At 40.5% G+C, this 17,809-nt stretch overlaps 1 long non-coding RNA gene across 1 annotated transcript; it reads left to right on the top strand.

Annotated features, from left to right (window-relative positions):
- Positions 1-11,089: 11,089 nt before the first annotated feature.
- Positions 11,090-17,025, top strand: LOC311166791. The gene is made up of 4 exons (XR_014617034.1): positions 11,090-11,213; positions 12,075-12,212; positions 13,715-13,826; positions 16,424-17,025. It is a non-coding gene; the product is annotated as an uncharacterized lncRNA (long non-coding RNA).
- Positions 17,026-17,809: the final 784 nt, after the last annotated feature.

Genomic DNA, 17,809 nt, shown 5'->3' with positions numbered 1-17,809 from the left:
TGCTACAGAAAACTCAGAAACCAACTACTTTAGAGGGTGTCTTTTCACATCTCCTGCGTCATTACAGATAGTTCCATGAATATCTGACTTACTAGGAGGGTGTTTTGAAAACCTGCTACCAGAGAGCTGGTTATAACTCTTCAACTTTTCTGCTCAGACTGTGGATTCAAAGTCTGGCCTGAGTCAAGGAAATTATTCTAATGTAATCACTTAATTGCTGATTTGAAATAAGTCAGTAGTTTTAGTGAAAACCCTAAGGATGAAAGCCTTCTTTACAAAACCAGGGCCATCCCTAAGATTTCTCTGGATCCTCAGAGAAGGTGAAGAAGCTGAATCCCCAGAAGAAACTGACATCAAGCTGGGTAAAAGCCAGGGGCACTGTGTGCTGCTGCTAGTGGCAGGGCAGTGTAAGAAGACTTCTCTCTGAGACTTACCAAAGCTATTAATACCACACTCATTCAGTCACATACTGACCTGGAAATCAAAAGAAGCACTGTCTCCTGCTAAGGAGAGGAATATAACTGTTCATACCATAAAGGGCTGTAAACTATGTCCTTGGGTTTTCCTCCTTCGTGTGACCACTTCAGCATTCTCTGTTTGCAGAGCATCTGTCATATCTATACGTGGCAATAATTTCATGCACAAACTTCAGGACGCGCAGTGCCGTAGGAGTTGAACAAATCTTGTCAATCACCGAACACAGGAAAACCTGTTGGTGGAACAAATTTACTGCATGCTTTAATTGTAGCCAAAGAGGTCTAGCTTCCCCCAGATTTTCATGGTTTGTCATTCAACTACAATTTCTTCCATGCATCTGAAATTTGCTCCAGGTTATATGACGTTTTGTGGTCCATCACAACATGGCATATTACCAATTGATACTATATAATCCACGATGAAAATATGCCCTTAATGCCCCATGACAAATGGAAAGAATGTGGATATCTTATTTAAAACAGCAGAGGGGAAATGGAATACAGCTCAGCTCTGTCTTTTATATTTATCATTTTTGCTGAAGCAAAAGAAGTATATAAATAAAAGGTACCCGAAACTTAGATTATTCATAAGAGGAACTTAATGACTTCAGCTCTTTTGAACTGGCTTGTGCATTTTTTACTGCTCCCTATCCGTACTTATATCTGTAATAAATGTTCCAGTACATTTTTTTGATATGCTTTTATAATATCAAAATCTGCCTTCTGGAAAAACAAACTAGAAAACTTTAGCCTTTTGAAATCAGTGAAAACAGCCCTATTGCTTAAGATTCCAATTGCACCATTGTTTTACTTTCTTTTTACATTCCACATCATGGTAGATGCAATGCCAACACAAAGAAAGGTATATGGTCTCTACAAACAGCAAGTATTGCCAAAGAGAAAAATTTCTGTTATACTCTACAAACTAGTTTCAAACTCAGTGGACATGTGGTTTAAAATAGATTCCACAGGCTTTTAAAATGGTATCCATAAATTCTCTCATTGCAATTACTTTTAAAATTTCTATCAGCCTTTTCCCAGGGATCTGCTTATGAATATTAGCATTATAGTGTTAATACTTTTTGGTTCAGGCTTGTTTATAAGTATTACTGTGACAGTACTGTAGGAGAATAATTAATTATGATTTTAAATGCATCCAAATATTTTGAAAAAGAAATAAATAGATTTGATTACTGCTTATGATCTACTTAATGCATATGTAAGTACATGTTTAAATACCTTGCATTTGCAACAGGAATTGAACCTTTTTATCCTACCTGCAGCTGGGCTATGAACTGAGTGCATAAATAACAGGTGTTCTGGTTTCACTGACTCATTTCTCAGCTTCCTCAGGGCCAGATAAACCAATAAATATTTATCAGATGTGCTTACAATATAGGGTCTCAAATCAAAACACTATAAATGTGGAATGCCTCAGGTTGAGATTAACCATCCTCTTCTTTGAATATCTTTCTTCTGGATCAGTGGCTGTTCTGGAATGGCCAGCATTCATGGCTGTACTGGACAGGCACAAAAATATCTCCTTTTCTTTCACCAAAACTTGATTTTGTTTTCCTGATGATGCACAATGCATTTTAATGGAAAGGTTTTAAGGAGCTGAAGTGAGATAGGGTCTGGAAACTGTTTCACAGTCTTCTGTGCTTTACAGTTCTTCTCTTTCCTTCCCTCCTCTTCTTCCACCATGTGAGATGGACTGCATTGCATCCGTGCAGTGGCAGGTGACCAGCAGTGCTACATTTAGCTGTTTGTAATAAACATACCTTGAATGATGTGAAATATTTCTACCTTGGGAGCAAAGTATGATACATTTTTTCTTCTTTTTTATTCTGCCTGAATGAGCAAGAGACAGGAACTGAAAATCAGTTCCAGGAGCCTCGCATGACTCTGCAAAACATTGCCATTAAACTTATTTGTCCCTGGCAAAGCTGGTATAATCTGTAGTCATTTAAATTCACCTATACTGATTGAAGGCTTAATTATTGCATTTTGAGGCATATACTTTTTAGGTATAATTATACAGTTGAAGACATTTCAAGATCATAATTAACTGGAAGACTGAGAACCAAATCAATTCAAAGTCAATATGAAACATGGTTACTTCACGTGATCAAAACAGCAACTGTAAGAGAGAATTCTTCACTGAATAGTTATATTCCTAGATGATTTTGGGCTCTACACTGTTGAAATTGTTTTAAAGAAAAGGTGGAAATACCCCTCCTAAAGTTGGGGGAAGAAATGAATCTGAAGAAGCCTGAGAGAAATAAATCAGGTAAACAGACTCTCCCATGGTAATGCAATTCTTACATATAATCAGGAATTTATACTCAAAAAATGTAGGAAGGTTACACAATGGTGTGTGTCATCCTGCTGGAGCAATAAGCCTGGCTCTGGTGTCTACAATTTGATAAAGATTCTGAAAAATCAAAGACATTTCAGACAAGGTCTTCAAGAATGATTAAAATGGAAATTCTTCCTCATGGAACTCATGGAAAGAACTATTTAAGACATTGAAATAGGGGAAAAATTACTTAAGTACCTACCAGGAGAGCAGGAATTCAGTAATAACTGGCTCTTTGATCTCACAAATAAAGGTGTGGCATTGTGAAGGCTCAAAAGGCTGTTTTCAGTTATTTCAAAGGGCAAGGCTTACTGTTCCACTGAAGTGACAGACATGGTCAGTATTGAAAGTGCATCAGTTCAGAGGTCTTCAATCATCCCTTATGACAACTGTTGATTTCCATGGTTGAGGTAACTGACTGTAGTGGGAAGGGCACAGTTCTTTCAGTTGCAAAAGGGAAAAGCCTTATGAGCAGGTTTCTGTACTGGAACCCACACAATTCCTGGAGAAGCACAGTTAGAGCATCTCAGCTGAGTGCTGAAATAGGTTAATTGAGAAGAATTTCTGAAGTCAGACCATTCAAAAAACCAAAATGAGAGTGAGGCCTTGAAACAAAAAATGCTCAAACACATTTGTCACGTACACCAGTGGAGAAACAAGCCTGACACGTGAAGGGTCTCTAGGTGTTAGAGAGCAGTGCTGGGTTGAGTAGACAGCCCAGTGACCATTTGGCACAGGTGTGGCCACCAGCCAGGTGTGAGGTCAATCCAGAATGATAGTTCAAATAACAATTTGGGCGCAGGGACACCTCCAGAATTTCTCAAGGCAGGGCTGGGTGCCTGAGGCTGGACTGAAATGGGGCCCCTGGGTCATGGGCAGGGTGTGGGGAGAAGCCTCAAGCAAGGGTGGCCAAGGCCAGGAAAGTCCTTTGGGGCATGGATGGAAGCCTCATAAGGCTCAGCAATTAGCATTTCTTTAGGTTTGTGCCACAGACTCTCTCAGGGGAGATGTTCTCAGCATGACAGCATTTTCTGTGGATTGCTAATTTGTATCTCCCATTTCTGAGAAAGGGTCACCCATCCTTTCACAGCATATTTGAAGAGCGATGTTCTCACACAAGCATGACATTGTCTTCTGAGACCGTGATTCCCTGATGCACAGAATCAGTTTATGAAGTGATGGCAGCTCTTGGATCATATCAATCTTTTTATCCTGCCATTCTCCTTTCGTTATCCAGCAGACAGAGGGTTTCAGTAGTTTTCAGCATCCTGTCAAGTAAAATACCAGTGGATGACAACCTAAATTTCATCACTGCCCTTCTGTAATTTAATCTAAATACAGATTAGTCTGGTTCTGCAGGTTATTTTACAGGGCTTTATTATTTTGATACTGTTTTCTAGAAACAGTTTAGATTTGAGATAACAAGCATTGGCAGTTACATGACTCCTCTCCCCACAAAATTCTTGAAGGTGTCTTTATTCTTTAATTAATTTTTGTGGCTTGTGTTTGGTTCTTTCTACACTAGAAGATAATTTGTTACAAATCATTGCTTATTTAGTTGCAATATTTTCTAGTAAATATATCAGAAGAAAATTAAAATAGCAAGTTAAGACAAATATTAATTTCTTCAGCCAGCATAAACAAACCTATGCCTGCGTTGCTCCGGGGGTCCAAACATTTCTGTGGTGCCAGTAAGAGCTCTTTCATTTGACTTGGCTTGTGTTTCTGGCATATGCAACAGACTTAGAAATATTTCCCTTTCATTTCTTATATTTCCAATACCTACGTTCCCTTTTTGTGGCTTTTGAAGCAGTTTTTGTGCAACATCTTGGAAACATTATCTAGGCATATTTAGACAAAATCTCAGCTAGTATTGTGAAGATCATCCATAAATCAATAGCAACAGCTGGCCATACACTATTAAGATGAATTTAATATCTTATACTTTTGGTTTAGATATTGTAATGTGGCAGTAAAACTAGTACTTCCCTTTGTATCTCACCTCCACCAGTAATCGGAATTGCATCTAAGATCAGACAGTTTGGTATTTTTTCTTTATCAGATCTACAGATGCGCAGTCTGCCTTAAGACTGATTTGTTGCACTTCTGCTAAACCTTCATGTCAGGGATGTCTGACCTTTTGAATCAGGGCTGGATACCTGTTCTGGAAACCTCTGCAGTTGTGCTCTCACACTACTCCCTTGTGTCTTACGGATGCAGCAACAGCTCACAGCAGTATATCTGGTAATGCGTAAATGCATTTTAGAAATGTAAAAAATATTTTTGGGGGCAGATTAAGTTGTCATTTGTAGAGCCATGCTTTTGTGAACATTACAACTAATGCATTTTTCCACAGATGTGAATTTGATCTGAAAAAAAGGAAGCGTGTGCTCTCCTAAGTGTAGAAAGGCTGTTTGTGAAGTGCTTTTGACAATGGCAAGAGTGGTTTATGATTACCTTCCATCCGCACCTCATAAATTACATTCTCACCAGTAAAGACAAAAACTTGATATACCTAACCACTTATGCCAAAGAGTCCCTCTCTATTTGCTCTTATCACCCTTCTGCATTTGGCAGTCTCTCTGAGGTAGTGACCTCTAGTTTTGACAATACAGTTATGAGAAAAACAAAAATAAAAAAGAAAGTACCTTCTGGCTTGTTGAGGCAGGAAGCTGTTGGCCTCAGCTGTACTTTCCTATCCCTGTATTGTTGGGTTCATTTCTGAATGAGATCTGCTATTTCCACTGAAATTTATGTATGAAATTTGCCTTTTTTGCTTTTCTTTGCTTTATTCCAGAAGCTAGAACACTTTTCAAAGCCGTCAGAAATCTTTTGTCAACTGACTGTATTCCTCACATCAAAGCTTCATCTATGTGTAACTTAACAATCTCTAGACTATCAGAAAGTTGTATTTTCAGATTAAATAGCTGTTAAAAATAAGTGAGATGGTGATGTTCAAAAACAGTATTTCCCAACAGGGAGGGAAATGGTCAAAAAGCTACTTTATTTACCTTTTGCATCAAGGGCAGAAAAATGCTTCCTTCTCTTCTGTACAGGATGTGATGGGAAACATTCTCACTTTAAATGTTTTGGACCTATGCAGAAGTGAAAGGTTCCACCCTTTTTTCCACTGTGCCTCGTGCTCTAGTCAGGAAGCTGCACCCATGCTACCTGCTGTTTCACTTGCTCTCCTCCTGCAGAGCAGCAACGCTGTCCTGTTCCAAAGCAGCTTCTATTTTGGGATGAAGGGCGTCCTCCTAGGAATTTGAACAGGGGGGCATAGGAGAGTGGCAAAAGAAAGAAAATATGATTTTGTCATTGCTCTGAGACCCACTGAGTCCTTGTCCCTTTCTTTCCAATGTAATCTCTGCACAAGTAGATCTTAGTTTTGTGTTGCTCATTTAACAGTTACCCCTTCACCCCTCAGCTCTGTAACACAGCCCCTCGCCTTCTCTTCCCATGTAAAAGAAGAAAAAAATCCTCTAAAAGCACAAGACTCTCTTGGTGAGCTCAAGACATTGATAGTTTTACTTGAGCAAATGTTGCTGGAAGGTTGAAAATCTCCTGGTGCCTCCGTTACTGTCACAAGTGTCACAAGTGTGCTGTCACAGACTGGCATGAGGAAACCTGTGCTTGTGCCTCTGCTGTGCTATCACAGAGGCTGGCAGCCAGTCTGAAAACACCAAAGAAGGTGGGCTTGAACAAAGTACAGTTCCTGTACTGAAGGAGATTGTGCATAGGCACACATTTTCTCCTGTCCGTTCTGCTGAAGAATGATGACCTGTCACAAAAAGACAGGGGCAAACAGCTGGGAAGAGGTAACATAGCATCTGAGCTGTTCACTAAGCAAAGCTGAAGGAAAGCCCTTAAAACAGCCACAACTGCTCATAGTTTCATTTTCCAGCTTTGTCGGTTTAAAAAAATATTTCATATTTTTTGGTTTTGTATGAAGTAATATTTTCCTCAGATTTCCATAGTACTCTCATCATTAGTTTCTTCTACTGATGTTAATTGAAAAGAGTGAAAAACTTTAAATGATTCTAAACCAGCTGTCAGAAATAAAGCCAATGGTTGACTCTTTCTTCCATGCACAACTTATCAATGGAGAACACTTACATTTTTCTAGTTGTCTTACAAATTCAGAGAGCTTTAACTCCAGTGTGAGTTCTTGCTCTCTAGTTCATTTCTCCCTATGGAAACTTTTAAATGCATTTTATTGTTGATAGCGTGTGTGATTCATTCAACATCTGAATTTTAACTCTTCAACATTTGCCACGATCCTCTGTGACTAGTGACCCAACTGGATAAGAACCTTATAAAATATAGTTCCCACATTTTTCGCTTCATACTGTTTGCATTCATTGACAAACTTTCTAAAAACTAACATGGTGCAGGAGTAAAAGTGAAATTAGGATTTCACTCACCACTCTTCTGACTTACCCTTGGCATATTGCAGTACATGGGACTTTTTTAAAATTTCAGGTGGCATGGACTTGAGGTTTTGGGGGATGGAAGTGTAAGTTCTGTTGACAAAAACTTTTGAAATCCAAGGGCTCATGAATTGCTGCATGGTAACAACTGAGATGCTCCCTGACAGGCACTGATATATTGCTATTGGTTTCTTGTCAAATGTGTTCCCCTCAGTGTAATTATGCACAGAACATGAATACATTAAACCCATTTCAACTACTACATTTTGCCTCCTCAGCTCTTACAAACAGACCTGCGAAAAACATGCCAACATTTTTTCCTCACTTTCAAAAACCCCAGTGTCTTTGCTTCCCACCTTTAAAAAAAAATCAATATTTGGCAGCTGTCTTATGTTTTTGCCATGCTCCTGATTTCCCTCTGTTTTTGGCATTGCCAACACACTCTGCAATATGCTGCAGTGCCCTTAGTAACATTTTGGAACAGCCTTGCTAGAAATGCCAGTTCACAGAGGATTGAATTAGCATGCATCATCCACACTGTGGACAGTTATGAGTTTTGTGCCTTTTCCAGAATTTTGTTGTCGATATTTCTTTTAAGATGGGTTATACCTATGTGCAGAAGGTCCCAGTTCTGTGACATGCTTCCATTTTTTGTTTCACTCTTACATACTTTGGCTTAAATATTGCTGATGGTGCAAAAAAATGTGCATTCGTTGACTGACCAGGCGTATCGTTATGGTTATTATTTTAGTTCAGTTTCATGTTCCATTATTACTAAGTGTATTTGCCATATACAGGTTGGCTATCTGTGTTCTTTGGCTGAGTATCAATCATTTTCAGAGCCTGAAACTGGATTCTGAGCCTCCAGCTACCCAGATAAAAATAGGAACTGTAATTTGTCACAGGTGTTTGCTGGAGCAATTCCAGCTATGGACACAACACTAAAAATTGCAGAATAACATTAGATTTATATGACATGCTGGGAACACCCTCGACCACTATCTGGGATCTGTTTCTACAGTTTGTGACCCTGTGCAACCTTCTATGCCAATTTCTAGGCATTGCTGTTATAAATACATCTTCATCTCCACTTGAGAATTTTGAAATCAAGTTACAATCAATACTTACTTCTTCCTCCCATTATGGATTTTACAGAAGGGGCCTTAGACCAGGTGACACAGAATGGTGGATTTGCAGACTCAGGTAGACCAGATCTGGGTGACATGCCACTCATCCACCCTGCTCAAGGCAGGACCAATTAGATCAGGTTCCTCAGATTTGTGTCCAGTTGAGTCTTTAACATGTCCAAGGATGGAATGTTTTTCCCATGGTGTCTCTGGGCATCTTCCAGTACTGAAACAACCTCATAGTAAAAAAACCCTCAAATTTTATCTAAATGTTCCTCCTTGTAGCCACTACCTCTTATCCAGTTGCTGTGCGTCTTCAGGAATAGTCTGGCTCTGTCTCCTTTATGTCTTCTGATCAAGTGGTCGCAGACACAATATTTAGTTTCAGATTTCCCCCCAGATCTCTCTTTTCCAGGCTAAACAGTGTCTTTCCTCACAGGTCCATCACCCAGTGCCTCAGCTCCAGAGCAGCTTGCTGGCCTCCTCAGGACTCAATCCTGTACATCCAAGCCTTTTATTTATTGGAGATCCCCAAAGTGTGCCTGCTATTCCATGCAAAGTCTCACAAGTGACAAATACAGAGGGAGGGGTCAACTCCCTGGATCTGCTGCCTGCAGATCTTGCTAATACAATACCCAGGATGCTGTTGGTTTTCCCAGACACAAGGTCACATTGCTGGCTCAACCTCTCCCTCCAAGACTGCCAAGTGCTTTTCAGAAAAGCTGTTTCCCAGTCAGCTGACCCTCAGTCTATAGTGTTGCATTAATTTATTCCATCCCAGGTGCAAGACTTTGTATTTGCTTTTGCTGAACATCGTGAAATTCCTGTCAGCCCCTTTCTCCAGGCTGTCAAAGTCCCTCTGAGCAGCAGCAACTGCTCCCCACAGGTAGGTGTCACCTGCACACTTGTGGAGAATGCAGTTTGTGCCACCAGCAGGTCATCAATGATATGATTAAACACTGCTGTCCCAGTTGGGCTTCCTGAGGCACACCAGTAGCTAGTGGCCATCATACAGCTGATTTTGTGCCACTGATCACAACCTGCTGAGCCCAATATTACAGCCAATTTTCCACTCAGCTTATCATCTGTTTTTCTAGCCCATATTTCACCAGTTTGGCGATAACAAGTCTACAGGAGATTGTGGCAAAGCTTGCTAAAGTCAAAGTATACAACACACATTGCCCTCCTCTTGTGCACAACATTATCATAGAAAATAAATTAGGTTGGTCAGGCATGGTTTGCCCTTGATAAATCTATGCTGACTGCTTACAGTCACCTTCTTGTCCTTCATATGTTTAGCAATAGCTTGCAGGAGGATTTGCTCCATAACTGTCTCAGGAACTGAGGTGAGGCTAACCAGCCTGGAGTTACACAGATGCTCTTCCTGAATACGGGTGGAACATTTGCCTTTTGGTAGTTATTGGGAATCTCCCACCTTTGGAACTGCCATGACCTTTCAAAAATGTTACCAGCATCACAAGGGCATTGCCCAGCTCCTGAAGCACCCTTGTGTGCATCCCGTGTGAATGTCTAAGTGGTTAAGTACTCCCTGATTCCATCTTCTCCTAGTGTGGGTACTACTTCATGCCAGCAAACTGCTAGAAGGCCTGGGGAGCTGGTGGGCCAGGGGGCAGACTTGTCAAGGAAAATTGAGGAAAAAACACAAAGTCTTTTCCATATCCCTTGTCAAAGGATTCCCTGCCCCACTGAGCAATGCCCTTGCTCATTGTTCTACATTCTCATTAGTCTTTCTACTGCTACACGTAAAGAAACTTTCCTTATCGCCCTTTTCCTCCCTTGCTACTTTAATCTGGACTTGCAGATTGGCTTTCCTGACTGTATTCCTGCACACTTGAACAGCGTCTGTTCATTCCTCCCAAGTAGTCTGTCCCTGCTTCCACCTGCTGTGTACTTCTTGTGTTTGAGCTCAGGCAGGAGCTCCATGTTCATCCACACTGGCCTCGTGCCACACTTGCTCAACTTTCTGAACATTGTGCGCTGTTCTTGTGTTCTGAGGAGGCTGTCTTTGAAGATCAGCCAGCTCTCCTGGGGCCTTTTGCCCTGCAGCACAGTTTTCCATGAACAGACTCCCTGAACAGACCTAAATCTGCTCTTCTGAAGTCCAGAGCTGTAATTCAGCTATTTATTTCGCTCACTTCTCTTAGAGTCCTAAACTCCACAGTCTCACAGCTGCTGCAGTCAACACTGCCCTTGACCTTTAGGTCCAACATCCCCTCATTGGTTCACTGATCACCTGCATCAAGAAAAAGTTTTCAATACAGTCCACAAATGCAATGGACTGTTTGTGCCATATTATCCTTCCAGCAGACACTGTGGCGGTCAGAGCCATCTGTAATCACCTGTGCCTCCAGTTCTGAGGCTTTCTTCAGCAGCCCAAAGAAGGATCTATCTACTTTCTCTTGCTGACCAAGTTATCTGTAGGGATATCTTTTACAACACTGCCTGTGCAGGTCCATCCCCTGATCCTTACTGTTGTGGAGACAGACAGTTCAGCCGGTCTGGCAGCAGACGTCAGAGCTTTTGTGGTACTGGGTGGTAAAAGGCAGGCCATTAGCATGGCATCCTGTGCCAGAGCACTTCCTTGGGAAGCTGTCAGCATTATCAGCACGTCACCAATGACTGACGCTGGCAGGCACCAGCTGACACGGGGAGCAGAGGCTACAGAGTAAAGTGAGATTTGCACTGGCAGAACTCAGTTCCACACTGCAACACCTGAATTTAAGTGCTGGTTATATAAGAAGGTCTGATCTCGAGGTATCGACACAGGTTTTATCTGCGATGTGATGCATCTCATTTCTAGGTAAGGCAGCTGAAATCAGAGCTGGGGAGGTGGGCTACATTTCATCAGTGAAAAAAGGGAAAGACCCCTGCAGCTGGAAGATGATAACTAATAAAATGCTCACTGTAGAGCTGTAAGCATTTGAGAACCTCTAAGAACCAGCTACAGAGAGGCTTGCTGGAAAAAGCCCCATGAGAGGTGAGTACCTCTACAAAGCAGAGAGTTTGTGCTGAGCTGGGGGCGATCCAGGGCCCCCAAGGATGAGCTAGTTTGGTATAACACACACTGCTATAGCAACGTAACTGGAGCCATTCAAGATGATTCAGGAATTTAAGTCTATACATAGACCATTGCCGAGAGATTTAAAATCTAATGAAAAAAAAACCCAACCTTTTACTAGCAATAATGAATATGGATCTAAGTTTCTGTTCTGAAGCTTGGAAGCATTTAAACCTACAGGTATTGTAACACAATATATGTATTGCTATGTTGCACTGCCTTTTATTGCAGGAGAAACTAATTCCCATGTTTTAAAATTTCTTTTAAAATTATTTACATTCCCCAGAATGTTAAACAAGAATATTACATTTCAGATAATATTCTTCTTTCAGGTAAGTGCCATAGGCCTAAATACAAAACTTTTTTCTCTCTTGGAGGTCTGTCAAGATTTTACAGGTCAGATATAAATTTCTTGATATTAGGTTTTTTTTCTTTCTGCTCCACATGTGTATGTGTATTAGTTTTTTCTTCAGACACCTCCTTGTTACACAAGTCAGGAAAAAACTTGGCAAGCTGGTGCTTCTTGTTACCTTTCTCTCTGTTTTAGTCTCTCTTTCTTCTTTGTTTGTAGTTGCTTATGGGGGCTCTCTTTGACTCTTACAGCCCCTGGTCAAACTCCAGGTACCTGCCCTGCTCCTTGAACTTTACTTTTGCTTGCTGTTTGCTTCAACTAGAAAGCCACCTGCTTTCTCCTGAGATTATTTTACCAACCCCAGGAAATCTACCCTCATCTTATCAAAGGTGATAAATGCTTCTCACTCTGCCTCTAGTTGCTACCTAGAACAACTATTCCTGGACATTCCTATAAACCTGCTGCTCTTGTTCTCACCTTCTGTCAGCAAGGCTGAATTGAGGCTTTTCCCCATCCTTTTCCTTCATTATTCAGGACTTGACTGACTGTTCACTTGTGCTTATTATTTCATTTTAAGGTTCTGATTGTTCAGATATTTTGGAAGTCAGGATACTGATCCTACAGTTCATAATTTCTCCAGCGAACTCAGGTCATACATATATATGCACAGAATTTAGTTCTTTAAAAGAAAGAAATGTTTGTAAATAAAAGGAAGTACAATTTTAGGTACATTGCTAAATCTATTATAATAACAGAAATTGTTCTCCTGCTTGATTATCACAAAAGCTAGCTAGTACCTTTTCCACTGGAATCCAAAGTAATATTATTGTTAATTAATATTCTTTCTAAAATGCACTTTTGCAAAATTTCATTATCCAGTGTATGACAGTTACTACAAGCAACTGTAAGATATTAAGTTCTTTCACAAAAGCCCATACTAGGACCAAATGACACCCATTCTACTGTATGTACAGTAAAACCACCCTTTGTGATGGGGCATAATAGCAGGGTTTTACTGTGAAGGTGGTTTATGTTGTCAACAAGTACTCACAATAAAAACACAGCATTAAGATCAGGCTGACATCAGGAATGAGTGCAGATTGTCAAGTAAAATCAGCTAACTTAAATCCCAAAATCAACTGAATTACATTTTTCTTGCTTGTTTTGTGAGTATTTTATATCATAGTATGTTCCTTAATCTGCTGAACCCCAGCTTAATTTGTCACCCTGGGGTTTCAGAAATAGTCTTTGCAATAAGGGTGTCAGAGGGGCATGTCCATGTTAATTCAGGCAAATCACCCTCCTCACTCCCAAACATAAAGGGTCTTGGGAAAGACCATTCTGAGATCTGCTATAAAGAGGAGCAATATTAGCTTTGCATTCCTGTCTGGAGGATATATGACTGATATCTAGAAAAAGCCAGGCCAGCTTGCACAGCTGAAGGTAAGAGACCAAAGTGATATCTTGACATAGTTTACAGAAGCTTCAGCTTTCACTTCAGCTTCAGCTTTCACTTCAGCTGAATTCCAGTTTTGTGACTTTTTTTTAATGTGTTTTGTTGGTTTGTTTTACTCATGGAGCTGTTTATGTAAATGTGCAAGCTAATATTCAATATTGCTTCTGAAAAATACTGAAAAAACCTCAACACAACAAAAACCCCAGCTTGTTTATCTTCCATTATGAATCTACCACATTCTTCCTATAGTATCTCTCCCCCAAAAATCACACAGCCTTAAACTGCTTCTAATAGTTTCACTCAGAGCTTTGTGCCTCCTTAGAGATGAGAAAGCCCCATTTATTTCAATGATGCAACCTCTGAATAGAAATGTACTCAATTTAAATAAAGCTGTCCAAAACCTGGGTCACTGACATGGTCAATAATTTATTGCAGGCTTTCAGCGCATCCTTCTCATGGAAACAATCTCTTTTAATACCAGACTTAAGACTCTATGGAAAAACTTCCAGTTGTATCACAAGCCCTTTCAGAACATCTGTACAACAAGGTATGAGGCTATTAAAGTGGCTCTTTACTCCAAAGACAGAAAATACATAGTACACACCCCAATTCATACAGGCACAGGTGATTAAACTGCCCAAATTATGTTCTCATGTATTCCAGTGAAATCCTAATAATTTTATTCATTTCAGGAGGCTTTCTCTAGTCTTGAATATTGCAAAGGAGAAGCTGAGCAGTGTGTACACATTAGCGATGCAGATTCATTAGTGTCAGAAAATTACTTTAGTGTAGTGCCTGGAAATTACTTCCTCACTTGTTAAGCCTGCCTTGCCAGGAGGAAGATATTTACTTTAAACAAAACCCAAACTTGGAGCTGAAGACTTCACGTGATCAAATCTGTCAGCTTGAAAGACATTCTTTTTTTAGTTTCCTTCCTCCCACCACATGCCCACTATATGCAAGTCTCACAGATTAGGAAATATTGCTTTGTAACATGGATTCATGACAAGTTTTTTTCATCCAAATTAACCTTTGCAAGCTCCATTACTTTCCTGTCAACTTTCTGGTTACTGTCATAATCAGATTTCTGAAGGTTTAGCTATGTTTGAAAGACACAAAACTGCAATGGGCATTTAATCACTCTAGTCAGAGCTCTGGGAGAATGCTGTCATGAATATTGAGTGGGCACATGCTGGTGTATGCTACAAAATGGTAATGACAGAGGTCTCTTTCTGTAGCTGTCCAGGCTTGTTGGCTCATAGGGAGAAGTCATTCTCTCTCCTCATATCCACTAGTATCACAATATGAAGGCAAACTGCTCTAGAAAGACTTTTAACAGGGTTTTAAGCAAGAAATCCTGTTTCTAGGATATGTTAGCTAAGGAAGAGAAATTCTGTGTTAAACATCTAAACAGGTACTTCAACAAAATAGTGCTGAACAAGTAATTTTATATCTTTTTGGAGAGAGGAAGTAAATCTTTTGTTTCCTCTCAAGTTCTTCAAATGCAGATTGAATATGAGCCTGAGGACAGGGAGATGGTCAGTTACCTCTGAAAAGCCAGGGAAAGCTGTTAAGAAGAACTGGGAGCTGGATTCTGAGAAGGCCTGGCTTGTGATGAAGGGAAGGGGCCAACTGCCAGCAGTCCAAAAGTCTGATTTACAGAAAAACACACATTTGAATTTCTCTCCACCACTCAAGTTTTTGCTCTTGAAGTGACGTATGTTAATGATTATTGTACGAATTAAACAAGCAATGGTACTCCAGGAGCTTAGAAAGCTTAACCATTGGTCATGTTATTGGGTTACACTTAAATGAGCTGCAAGGTTAATCTGAAGTGAGAAGAACGCGCTTGACGTCTTACTCAAAAAAATTAACAGAGTGGGTGGGTTCCAAGCCTTTCCAGAGGTGTGAACCACAGCTCTGAGAATAGTTTGGCTGCCATAACGCATCTGAGATATCTCCAACATACAGGTTACTCTACATAAAATTTCCAAGGACAGTGTTTGCCAAGAAGAAAGATATAAATCCGGTTAGCTTTGCTTGAGTTTTAGCTTCTCTGGTACGTCTTTCTTCAGCTAAAGGGAGGGCTATAACTATGGGCCTGCACAGTGTGACAAAACACTAAAGAACTGGAAAACTCTGTCTGGTTTAAAATCACACTGAAAACAGCTACATTTAATGTGTGTAAGGTATATATTGTGAATATAGTGTCTGTTGTGGAAAAAAGGCCTTTTCAAAAAATACTAGTTCTGACCATGAAAGCAAAAGGCAATATACAGTTTGTGAGTTTGCTATAGTAAAGGGGATATCTGAAATTGGAAGCAATTTCTTTTTTTTTTTTTAAGCAATCTTTTATTGCTGAAATTATATCAGTGGATATGTTCACTACATCTTCATGAAAATTCCTTTCAGACTTTAACTTTACATCTCTCTGCTTAGATTTATTTCAGATAATCACAACATATTTTAGATACTGTGCTTGAAGATTATTTTGTAAGACTGCTGGTTTTGTCAATCAATCCATAATATTTCTTCTGACTTTCTCAAGTGCCAAACACATTTGAACTGCTATATTTTCTTTAAAATACAGGTTTTTAAGCAATGGTAAAAAGAATTACTGTCATCTCACACAGTTCAGTAACTGCATAAAAATAAATTCTATTTTTCACTTTGCTTAACATACATTAGCATCAGCCACAAACAGTGTTTTCCTAGGTAGGGAAAGTAGAGACCAGAGGTTCTGCTGCCCATCCCAGCTGAAATGTTCACTTATACTCAAAAGATTCCATGCACAAAACTTATGCCTGTACCCTAATCCAAGACTTGGTTACATATTCAAACTGGATGCGGTGTGGTTCTCAAAATGGGTAAGGAATGCAGAGTTTAAAGGGCTTCCTCCCTGACAAGAAGATCTCAGCAGAGGTTTCTGGGCTAAGGGACCACAGTGCCACCAAAGCACAAGGCAGTGCCCAGCTGGGGCTCCAGCCCTGAGGCCAGGCAGCATCATGCAGAGGGAGATTTTCAAATGATTGATAGTGAGTGGAGCTTCAGTGCCTAATTGATGCTTATAACTTTGGGGAAAGAAATCCCCAGCTTTCAGTATCTTTGACGACTGGGCTCAATTTTCTCTTCTCACAACAACAGCAAAAATGCTGCTAGGTGCACCTGAAGGAATCCTGTCTGGCAGGAATGATGCATGGGCAGCCCATTCCCTCGGTGTGCCCGCAAGGATGCAGTTCGACCCATCGAAAATCCAGACTAAAGGCTGCAATGTCCTGCTAATGAATTGCTCTCTACAGAACATTTTCCTGTGCCTTGTTGCTTAAAGTGACCCCTCCTTTGCTGATCAGCAAAAACTACTCTGTGCTGCTCTGTATCAGCACTGGGTACCTTTGGAAGCTATGCCTGTAGAAATCATTCTGAGGATCAGTTACTCCCCAGAGAATTAATTCAGGATTCTGCTCCCACCATGTCCTGCATGCCCTGCTCCCAGCCGGGGAGATGCTCAGTGACAGATAGAATTAGAAGACCTCAAGGCCTGCTCCTGGTCTTGCAAAATTCAACTGCAGAACTTCAAACATCTTGTGCCGGTGAAGGATCAGAGTCTCCCTGGGAAGAAGAGGTTACAAAAGAGCCAATCTGTGTTATCTTTTCACAAAGGATCGCTCGGTGCCACGGCGTAATGTGAAAACTCACCAGAAATTTTCTTCAGGCTTACAGACAAAATAAATAATTTTCACAGAATACAGTAATGATGGCTAATAGTGTATCTCCAAAATACCATGTAAAATACATAAGTCTGAGATCAATGGTGACAAAAAGCACTGAAATGACGGCCTTTCAGTTCAAACAAAGCACAGTATTAAAATTCTGGTGGGTGCGTTTGGAAACAAAAATGGTCAGCTTCTGACTGATGGAGTCACCTCCCTGGCTGAGTGTCAAAATAGGTCAATGGAGCTTTCTTTTCACAATAGCTAGAAGTAAATGGAAACTTTGCTGTGTTCCAGCCTAGATCAGTAGGGAAAGAGACATTCTCCCTGACATGTAGCTTTTCTATTTGTTACATGATACTCAGTGATATCGAATAACAGCTGGCAGGTTTTCAGCTAAAGAAAAGACTCTTGTCCCCACAGACGGTACCACCCCTTGCATGCTCGCACCTCAAACTCACAGCCCAGCGATGTAAAACACTGCAGCACCTCAAGGTTCAGCTCAGCCAAGCATGGTAAGGTCAGCCGGCGGAGCAGGAGGAGGGCGGGGAAGGAGGGTGGGGGTGGAGACGGCAGCCTGACCATAACTCCAGCCACAAGGGCTCAGTTTCTAATGGCAACAATCTCAAAAGCTTCTCTGTGCACAGCTTCATAATTAAGTGTTAAATAAAAGTGCTGTGCTGTGAACACTGCATCCTCCCTTACAAATTCTGACTTCATACCTGGTAGTCTATTAAATAATTCTGACTGAAAATTCCTAGCACTTAAGCAGGGACTGTAAAATTAAGACATGGTACGGATCTCAACAGTTAAATGCAGT

This window comes from Fringilla coelebs (genome assembly GCF_963513975.1).
Source record: "Fringilla coelebs genome assembly, chromosome: 2".
NCBI lineage: Eukaryota > Metazoa > Chordata > Aves > Passeriformes > Fringillidae > Fringilla > Fringilla coelebs.
The sequence above is the reverse complement of the archived record's forward strand: the minus strand, read 5'-3'. Positions and strand labels throughout refer to the sequence as shown.